Below are 10,936 nucleotides of genomic sequence, written 5' to 3'. Positions count from 1 at the left end.
AGCGAGAGGCTTTTCAAGCAAAGTTTCGAAAGCAATTGCTAGAGCCCGAAGATCGTCAACTATTCGGGTCTATCAATCGAAGTGGGATGTGTTCAGAAGATGGTGTAGGAAGAATAAACTGTCCTCCTCCGATACCTCTGTGACCAATATAGCAGATTTTCTGTTATTCCTGAGAGAAGATCCCATCTTTCTGTGTCTACAATAAGAGGATACGAAGCATGCTCTCGTCGGTATTTAGAAATAGAGGTTTGAAACTTCTAAATCTATATCTTCAGTTCATCCAAGCTGGAATCTAGATGTAGTACTCAAATTCCTCTCTTCAGAAAAATTTGAACCTCCCGACCGTGCATCTTTCAGAGACTGGACGAGAAAGTGTATTTTCCTCATAGCCTTAGCTACAGCTAAGAGAACAAGTGAAATCCATGCCCTAGATTCTCGGGTGGGTTTTAAGAAAGACGCAGCAATCTGTTCTTTCAAACTCTATTTTTGGCTAAAAAGGAAAACCCTTTGAAAAACACCCTGCCGGCCAAGGAGTTTTGAAGTGAAAAGTCTTTCAACATTGGTGGGAGACGAAATTGAAAGAACGTTATGCCCAGTTAGAGCTCTTAAGTTCTATCTTAAGAAGAAAGAAGAGCTAGGGGCATGTAAACAAGGTTTATGGTGCGCAGTTCGTGATACGAAAAGACCAATGTCCAAAAATGCGCTAGCGTATTTTGTTAGAAGTGTGATTACGGAAGCTCACAGTGAATGTGCAGACGATTCCTTTAAGACACTTCGGGTAAAGGCTCATGAGGTAAGAGCTGTGGCGACATCATTATCTTTCCAAAAGAATATGTCCATGAAGGATATTATTAATGCGACCTATTGGAGATGCAACTCGGTATTCGCATCCCACTATCTTAGAGATGTTAGGATTACCTATGACAAGTGCTTCTCTCTGGGTCCTTTTGTGTCTGCGGATACAGTGCTGGGACTTGGGACGCATACCGATCCTTAACTTAAAATATTAAAATTAGTTGTGCTAAAACCTTACCTTTGAGATAGGTTCTAAGTTTCTTACATGACGGCTGGATGTCGCACAGGCAGCCATTGCCTTGGATAAGTAAGGAACTGTGAGTTTATCTTATAGGATGGGCTATACTAGAGACTGTGTCTTTGATCATACGTAAATCTCCACTTTTTGAGACAGGTTTCTGGTTTACTGCTGGTAAGGGTGCTTGTTGTCGCACAGGCGGCCGTTATCCTTGTCAGTAAGGAACTGGAAATGTGCCTTATAAGCGGAGTTGTACGAAAGACTTTGTCTAAATTCGTACATGAACCTCCCTTTTTGAGACAGTATCAAGGTTTTCTGCTGGCAGGAGTACTTGACGTCGCACAGGCGGCCGTTGCTTTTGCCAGTAAGAGGCTGAGAATAGGTCTTAAAAGCGGGGTTGTACAAAATTAAATTTTGATTTTATATTTCGTGAAAATGTTGTGTGTAAGGTAATTGTGATTGAGTTTTTTGGTCGTTTGCAAGGGGTTCAGGGATGATTCCTTGCAATCTTAGTAATAACATGGTGTTAGGTTAAGGTGATCGGGATCGGTATTGTGCTCCTTAGAAAAAAGGTTCTTGTCATATAAGTGGATTGAAACCCTTTGACATAGCCCTTATAGGATCGGCCAAGTAAGTGGATAAGACCCCTTTGGCAGACCTACAAGAACTCTTAGCAATAGATCAATATCTCGCTGAGGCTCTTGAGACTAAGCAGACTCCTGGGCATCAACCATGAAGTCTTCAGTCTATACAGGTAGGAACCAAGGTTTTATTTATTTATTACCTACAACGTATGTTGTGATTTCTGTTTAAATCAGTTATTAGCTGTCTTTTACCCTCCTCCAATGGTGTGAATCAGCTAAGTATATATCTGACAGGTAAGTTGAATGTATAAAAATGATATTGTTATGATACAATAAAGTTTGTTCATGAAACTTACCTGTCAGATATATATATAGCTGTATTCTCTGAAGTCCGACAGAATTTCTAAAACTTACGACACACGTAGTGGGAGTTAGGGTGGTTAGTACCCATTCCGCCGCTGGGAGGCGGGTATCAGGAACCATTCCCCATTTTCTATCAGATTTCTTCTGTCGCCGGGTGTCGTAAACACCTGTTTACACACCTCCGCCTCAGGATTTTGGAAAAACTTTTCATATTGCTTGAGTATCCTCTTGACTTTTGGTTTTTTGATTGGATCGATAGCTTGGCATACGTGATTTGGACTGTTTTTTGATTTTGGCTTAGATTTTTCCCTTCAAAATGTCTGGATGTAGTTTCTGCTAGCGCCAGGGTGTGCTCGAAAGTGGAATGCAAGGTTAGGCTTCCAAAAGCCTTGGTTCGATCCTCACACGATGTGTAAAGGGTGTAGGGTGGCAAGAGTGTAGATTTGATTTGCGCTGTAATGAGTGTGAAAGCTTAGATGATTTGCAATGGAAGACGTATGAATCCTACGTTAAGAAGTTAGAAACGTGATAGGATTAGGAGGTCTTCCTCCAGGAGTAAGTCAGGTAGCAGACAGGGTATTAATGTATCCCCTTCTAACCCTCCTTTAGATTTTGTGTCTCCTAACCCTGTAGTGTTGCCTTCGGGCCCTCAAGTGGTGTCTGCGGAGGGTTAATGCCCTTTCGCTTATTCTGGATTCATTGAAGACGCTTGAATCTAAAGTGCTTGCCCTTGAAAACAGGCAAAATAAGTGCAGTGATAGGCCCCTAGTGAAGTGGAGGGGGCGTCAGGATCGGCCCTATAGCGCCTCTAGGCTGGGACCTCTCGCCGGACTCCCAAGGACTCAGGGAGAGGGCATGTCGAAGGCCGAAGGAGGGTTACGGGGAACCCCGCACCGATCTGGCGTCCTTCTTCAGCAGTTCCTGTGGACGCTTCCCAGGCTGCTAAGGAGCGTGCTCGAGCACGTATCCTTAAGGATTGTTTCTCGTCTTCCGACGCGTCCTCCCCGCGCAAGGGGTGGGAATCTTGATCGGATTCGCGACCTTTGAAGAGGACTCTTCAAGAGCTGGACGCTTCACGTCATGCTATGTCTGAGTGGCATTCTTCTCCGGAAAGCGTAGCTTTTCCGCCCCAGAAGAAGTATAGGACGTCATCGACGATGACGCCCTCGAGCGCCCCAGTCGCTCTAGAGCCAAGGCTGTTCCTGGGAGAAGGAAGAAGGCGCCCCCTCCCCTCGCCCCTCTCCTTCTCGCAAGCGCAGCTCGTCTCCGCGTAAGGAGACATCTCAGACGGAGATCATCATTGCGATGCAGCGGCAACTGGACGCTTTACTGAAACAGAAGGAGACGGTCCCTCGTCGAAGGAAAGACGATAGACTGCCTATCAAGAGATCTAAGCAGTCTTCTCCAATGGCTCCTTTTTCGTCCCGTCTTCTGATTTTTCGCCCTCTAGACGTCGTTTTGCCTCCCAGGGTTCATCTAGAGGTGACGTTAGACGCCAGGTTGTTAGAGAGAGTTCTCTGCATGCTCCTCTCTCTTCCCGTAGAGAGGACGCTCGGCGTTCCGACTTCGACGCTTCTGCTAACGACGATTTGGTAACTGTCGAACGGACTTCTTTGCGTTCTGCCCCTCTTCGACATGACAGTGTTGACGCTCAACGTTATGTTAGTCGGGCAGTGGATCAAGTTTCTTCGCTGGACGTTCGTAAGGACGCTTCGCGGGACGGTAGAAGAGTCTCTTTGATGGACGCTCGGTTGGACGCTGTTTTGGACGCTCGAGAGAACGCTACATTGGACGCTCAGATGGACGCTCGTAGACGTTCTAGTAAGACCTCTGTGGACGCGAATGTGGAAGTTCGCTGTCACTCGGATGTGGTTCCCGAGACTTTGGCACGTTCGCCTCTAAAGGTGACTCCTGATCCTGTTACTGTTAAGGATCCGTTACCTCGTCTTCTTTTCATCGTTCAAGATAGGAGACTTGGAGCTAAAGGACTTCTGCCTCTTCCTTCGGACTTGCACTCGGGTAGGGAAGAAGGAGAACTTAGCGGTTCTTCGGAGGATGTTGATGATGATCAACCTGCTACGTCTGCCTCGTCAGATTATCAAGTTTTGGCACGACTACTTCGTGATTCGTTTGGCGATACTTTCAGCCAGCTGCTCCTCCTCCTCCTCCTTCTCAGTTTCGTCGTCGAAGACAAGTAAGTCTCCAGGTTTCGTGAAGATGAAGACGTCGTTATCTACGAAAAGAGCTTTCCGGAAGGTAAACGCCTGGATGGAGTCTAGGAAAGCAAAAGGAAGAACTACTTTCGCCCTGCCTCCGTCTAGACTTAGCGGTAAGGCAGGGATGTGGTATGAGACAGGCGAGGAATTAGGATTGAAGGTTCCTACGTCGGCTCAAGGTGATTTCGCCAGCGTGGTGGATGCCTCAAGGAGGGCCCTTTTAGCTTCGGCTAAAGTTTCTTGGACGACTTCCGAACTGGACCATCTTTTGAAGGGACTATTTAGGTCCTTAGAAGTTTTCAACTTTTTAGACTGGTGTCTTGGAGCCTTAGACAACCAATCTCGTAAGCCAGACTCGATCAGCTTGGGGGAGCTGTCCAGTGTATTGTCATGCATGGACAAGGCCGTCAGGGATGGCTCAGAGGAGTTAGCCTCATCATTTTTCAGCAGGGGTTCTTAAGAAAAGGTCGCTTTATTGCAACTTCGCGGCTAAGTCTGTCTCTCCCGCTCAGAGGACAGAACTTTTGTATGCTCCCTTCTCGAGTCATCTCTTCCCCCAAGCTATGGTGAAGGATCTGGCAGTGAGTCTGCAGGAGAAAGCCACACAAGACCTGTTGGCTCAGTCTTCGAGACGTCCGGCTGGCCCTTCAACGTCGTCAGGAACGCAACAGTTTAGAAAGCAGAAGTCCCTTTCGTGGAGGGACTTCCGCTAGATCGTCTCCGAGGAGAAGCCTTCCTAGAGGTAGAGCCCCTTCCAAGTCTAGGGGTAAGAAGTGAGAGATCGTGCCTTCAGTCACCGGTGAGGAGCCAGGCTGCAGTTGTTTGCAGAAGCCTGGAGAGTAAGAGAGGCAGACACCTGGTCTCTCGACGTCTTAGAGAAGGGTTACCAAGATCCCTTTCATAAAGCCGCCCCCGTTGACTTCCACTCCCAAGGACTTGTCCCCATCGTATCCGCTAACAAAGCGAAAGATTCTTTTCGACCTGCTCGAGCAGATGCTCGAGAAAAGAGCAGTGGAACAGGTTTTAGACCTGGCAACGCCAGGATTTTACAAACAGATTGTTTCTTGTACCGAAACAATCCGGAGGGTGGCGGCCCGTCTTGGATGTAAGTCGTCTAAACCCTCTTTATAGAGAAGCAGAGGTTCAAGATGGAGACACCTCAGTCAGTTCTGGGGGCCTTAAGACCTGGAGATTGGATGGTATCACTCGACCTCCAGGATGCCTACTTTCACGTCCCCGATACATCCCCATCCCCAATCGATGAAGTACCTTCGGTTCGTATTGAAAGGGAAGGTCTTTCAATTCAGGGCTCTTTGTTTCGGACTGAGTACGGCCCCTTTTATCTTCACCATCTTAATGAAGAACGTGGCGAGGTGGCTCCATCTTTCCAACATCAGAATCTCGCTCTATCTAGACGACTGGCTCATACGAGCCTCCTCGCAGACACCGGTGCCTGAAGGATTTGAAGAGACGACTCTGTCTTTAGCTGCGTCCATGGGACTTCTGGCGAACTTCGAGAAGTCACATCTGACCCAACACAGTCCATCGTGTATCTGGGGATTCAGATGGATTCAGTGGCTTTTCGGGCTTTTCCGTCCCAGGAACGTCAGCAACAAGGCATAGAAAAAGTGTCAGACCTTTCTAGGGAAGGATTCATGCTCGGTGAGGGAATGGATGAGTCTGCTGGGGACCATTTCCTCGCTGGAGAAGTTTGTTTCCCTGGGGAGGCTACACCTCCGACCTCTTCAGTTCTTTCTGTCGGACAGCTGGACAGAAAAGGACAACTTCGACATGAAGTTAAACATCTCGGAAGAGGTGAAGAAACCATCTAAGATGGTGGCTCGATCCGTGGAAGCTGTCAGAGGGGCGTATCCCTCAAGCTTCAGAACCCCGACCTAGTGTTGTTCTCCGACGCGTCATCCACGGGGTGGGGAGCAACTCTAGGGGGGAGGAAGTGTCAGGTACCTGGAGAGGGGAACAGGTAACCTGGCATATCAACTTCAAAGAGCTGGCAGCGGTTCAATTAGCGCTCCAGTTCTTCCAGAACAAAGTCTCCCGTCGTGTGGTTCAGATCAACTCGGACAACACCACAGCCCTGGCATACTTGAAGAAGAAACAAGGAGGAACACACTCTCGCTCCCTGTTTTCTCTAGCGAAAGAGATCCTGCTTTGGGCGAAGGAGAGAAAAGTCACAATATTGACAAGATTCATTGCCGGAGTCGAGAACGTCCGGGCAGATCTCCTCAGTCGACAAGGACAGTTATTGCCGACAGAGTGGACTCTCAATCAAGAAGTATGCCAGGAACTGTGGGGTCTTTGGGATGCCCCTTAGTGGACATCTTCGCAACATCAAGGACGGCGAGACTTCCTCTGTATTGCTCCCCGGTTCTCGATCCGGGAGCAGTAGCAGTAGACGCCCTTCTATGGGATTGGACGGGCCTGGATCTCTACGCTTTTCCCCCCTTCAAGATCCTGGGGGAGGTGATGAGAAAATTTGCAGCATCGGAGGGGACGAGGTTGACCTTAATCGCCCCCTTTTGGCCCGCAGCGATCTGGTTCACAGAGGTGATGTTCTACCTAGTGGATTATCCGATCTCTTCCGTTAAGGAGAGATCTACTCAAACAGCCCCACTTCGAGAGGTACCCACAAAAACCTCTCCGCTCTGAGTCTGACTGCGTTCAGAAAACTATCCAAAAGTTGGCCAGAGCGAGAGGTTTTTCGAAATCAGTGGCTAAGCTATCGCCACCACGAGGAGACCATCATCAATCGCGGTTTACCAATCGAAGTGGGCAGCCTTAGAAGTTGGTGTAAGAGAAAGAGTTTCCTCTACCACTACCTCTGTGAGCCAGATCGCCGACTTCTTGTTTTATCTGAAACAAGATCTAAAGTTGGCAGTGTCAACTATTAAAGGCTACAGAAGCGTTCTATCTGTGGTTTTTCGCCATAGAGGTCTTGACCTCGCTAACAATAAGGATCTCCATGATCTATTGAGATCTTTCGAGACGACCAAGGTACCACTACCAAAGCTACCTTCGTGGAACCTGGATGTGGTCCTAAAATATTTAATGTCAAATCGTTTTGAACCTCTTTCATCTTCGTCTCTACGAGATTTGACGAAGAAAACTGTATTCCTAACTGCTCTGGCGACGGCGAAGAGAGTTAGCGAAATACAGGCTATCAGCAAACACGGGTCGGTTTCAAAGGGCATAATGCAGTCTGCTCTTTGATTATGTCGTTTCTGGCCAAAAACGAAAAACCCTTCCAATCCGTGGCCTAGATCATTCGAGATCAAGGGTATGGCAGAGATCATTGGTCAAGAGCCAGAAAGAGTCCGTGTCCTGTAAGGGCTCTTAGAGAGTATATTCGTAGAACGAAGGATTGCCGAGGTTCTGCAGAGAACTTATGGTGTTCGGTCAAGAGACCAAACATGCCCATGTCCAAGAATGCACTGGCATTCTTTTTAAGAAACACCATTAAAGAGGCGCACGCTTCTTGCAAAGACAGTGACTTGAAGATACTTAAAGTTAACGCGCACGAAGTAAGGGCTATTTCGACCTCAATAGCCTTTCAGAAAAACATGGCTCTTAAAGACATTTTAAGTGCTACTTTTTGGAGGAGTAACTCAGTGTTCGCCTCGCACTACCTACGGGAGGTGAGAACGACCTATGAAAGCTGTTACTCTCTCGGACCATACGTCGCCGCAGACACTATTTTGGGGGCAGGAGGTAGCACTCATCCTTTCCCATAGAAAAGGGTAGGTGAGTTTTTAATATTTGTATGTTTATGGTTGTAGGGTCGGCTGCCGAGTACAGTCGTCCCTTCCTTTAGCCTTTGGTATATGGGAGTTTGTTGTTAGGCTAACTTAGGTGGTGGTTTTTGCCTCGTTGCCCTCAGAAGTATGGTCATGGTCTAGTCACATTGTGGTCCCGTCCCCGTTGACAGATCATCTAGAGCGCACCAACTACATAGGTCACTACCTTGTTGGTAACTCTAGTGAAGCAGAAGCAGGCTTGGGTGACAGTAATCACGAAGTCAGCTATGCTAACAGGTAAGGAAACCAAGATGTCAATCATATACATTTATGTTCTAAAATCCTTTTTTCTGTCTCTCCCACCGCCAGAGGTGGGATTCAGCTATATATATATCTGACAGGTAAGTTTCATGAACAAAATGATATTGTTAAGATACAATAAAGTTTGTTCATACTTACCTGGCAGATATATATATTTTTAGTACCCACCCACCTCCCCTCAGGAGACAGTGGAGATAGAAATCTGATAGAAAATGGGAATGGTTCCTGATACCCGCCTCCCAGCGGCGGGAATGGGTACTAACCACCCTAACTCCCACTACGTGTGTCATAAGTTTTAGAAATTCTGTCGGACTTCAGAGAATACAGCTATATATATATCTGCCAGGTAAGTATGAACAAACTTTATTGTATCTTAACAATATCATTTTTATACATACTTACCTGGCAGATATATACAATTAATTGCCCACCCATCCTCCCCTCAGGAGACAGATGGTTTAGAAAAAATCTGATGGAAAACGGGAATGGTTCCTATTCCTGCCACCCAGCGGCAGCGCGGTGGATCACCTGACCTACCTGTAGCGTGTGCGCGAAATTCGAAATTCTGTCGGCGCGACGGAGTCAATAGCTAATTATACGTATATCTGCCAGGTAAGTATGTATAAAACTTTATTGTATCATAACAATATCATTTGTTCCGCCTAAGTACAAACCGTCGGTTGTCTAACAAAAGGATATCCGCGGGAACGCGCCGCCGCTACCGCATACAAAGAGTTCAAACTTGAATTGCTGTACCTGGGTCTGGGGTAACTGCGCGGGGTGAGCCAACTTGATCTGTAAGGGTGTCAGACTCCCATTTACCAATAAAAATAAGGCTCAAAAGACTTTGAAAAGATTAGGGGTTGATAGATATTATTCTTCTAGCAAGAGAATAATACTAGAGAGAGAATGAAACAGATTACTAGACCTAGGAGTAATAGAACAAATTAACAGAAATTCTTTCTACTACTCTAACCACTTATTTGTTCATGAAACTTACCTGTCAGATATATATATAGCTGTATTCTCCGACGTCCGACAGAATTTCAAAACTCCCGGCACACGCAGTGGGCGGCCAGGTGGTTAGTACCCATTCCCGCCGCTGGGAGGCGGATATCAGGAATCATTCCCCCATTTTCTATTCAGATTTTTCTCTGTCGCCGGTCGGTAAACAACTGTTTACAGACCTCCGCCTAGGATTTTGGAAACTTCTTGTGCTAACTTGAGTATTCTGATTGACTTTTGGTTTTGATTTGGCTTGTTGGCTTGGCATACGTGATAGTGGATTTGATTTGAATTTGGCTTTGACTTTTCTTTGATTACGATGTCTGGATCTAGCGCTGCTAGCTTCAGGGTGTGTAAGGTGCATGAATGTAAGGTGAGGTTGCCGAAAGCTTCGGTAGACCCTCATTCAGTGTGCTCGAAATGTCGTGGTCATGTATGTATGTGGAATGATAGATGCATCGAGTGTGAGCAATTGGCTGGAAATTGAATGGAAGGCTATGATTCTTACGTGAAAAAAGCTTGAGCGTGATAGAATCAGGAGGTCTTCCTCTAGGAGCGCTTCTGTGAGTAGAAGTCAAGGTTAGAATGTATCTCCATTAAATCCTCCTGTAGATGTAATTCAACCAGATCCTGTGTATTGCCTCCGAACAATCAGGAAGTGTCTGCAGAAGGAAGCGTATTAGTTACGATCATGGAGTCGATTCGTGCCTTAGAATCTAAAGTGATTGCTCTACAGTCAAATGTGAATTGTGATAAAAGTGTTAGTGCATCTAGTGTAGTGGAAGGGGTGTCAGATCGGTCCCATAATGCCTCTAGCCTAGGCCCCTCCAGGACATCCCAGGCCTTAGGAGAGGGCAAGCCGAAAGCCGAAGGAGGGTTACGGGATCTGATGACCGGTCTGACGTCCCTTCGGCAGAAACTGAGGACGAATCTCAGGCTGCCGGTGTTCGTGCACGGCACGAATACTTAAAGAGTGCTTCTCTTCTTCCGAGACTTCCTCTCCTCGCCGAGGTTTGGGACGCTCGGAAAGACCTCTCAAGGGGAGAGCGGCAGGGGCGCAAGTTGTCGCACAAGCGGCCGTCGCTCTTGTCGCCCTCTTAAGAGAGGTTTCAGAGAAGAGGACGCTTCACGTCCTTCTGATCGTTATGTAGATTCGTCACCATAAGATTTTGAAGCTTTTCCGCCACAGAAAAGGAACAAGGCTTCATCAGGGGAGGACTCTTTCGAGCGTCCAAGTCGCTCTAAGCTTGTTCCTGAGTTGAAGGAAAGGGCAGGGCATCCCCTCGCCCATCTTCCTCGCACAGGATGAGTCCTTCTCCTGATCGAGAACTTTCCCCTTCAAGGAAAATGCTTTGGGAAATGCAGAGACAGTTAGCCTCCTTTTTTGAGAGAAAGGAGGCAGAAACTAGTCATAGAAGGAAGGATAGGTGGCTGCCTATTAAGAGAACTAGGCAGTCCCCTGCTCCTACTCCACGTTTTTTTCGGCCTTTGAGTCTACTTCTAGTAGCCGACGCATTAGAGAACGTGATTATGTTCCTCATGAAAGGGCGTCTAGGAGAGACGAATTTGACAGAGACGTGAGTTGTCCGCACAAGCGGCCAGCGTCTTTGTCAAAAGGCCGAGAACGCTCAAGAATCAAGATCGGAACGTCAAGCTTTGCAT

The sequence above is a fragment of the Macrobrachium nipponense genome, chromosome 41, assembly GCF_015104395.2.
Source record: "Macrobrachium nipponense isolate FS-2020 chromosome 41, ASM1510439v2, whole genome shotgun sequence".
In the NCBI taxonomy this organism is placed as follows: domain Eukaryota; kingdom Metazoa; phylum Arthropoda; class Malacostraca; order Decapoda; family Palaemonidae; genus Macrobrachium; species Macrobrachium nipponense.
This window is presented reverse-complemented; position numbering follows the sequence as displayed.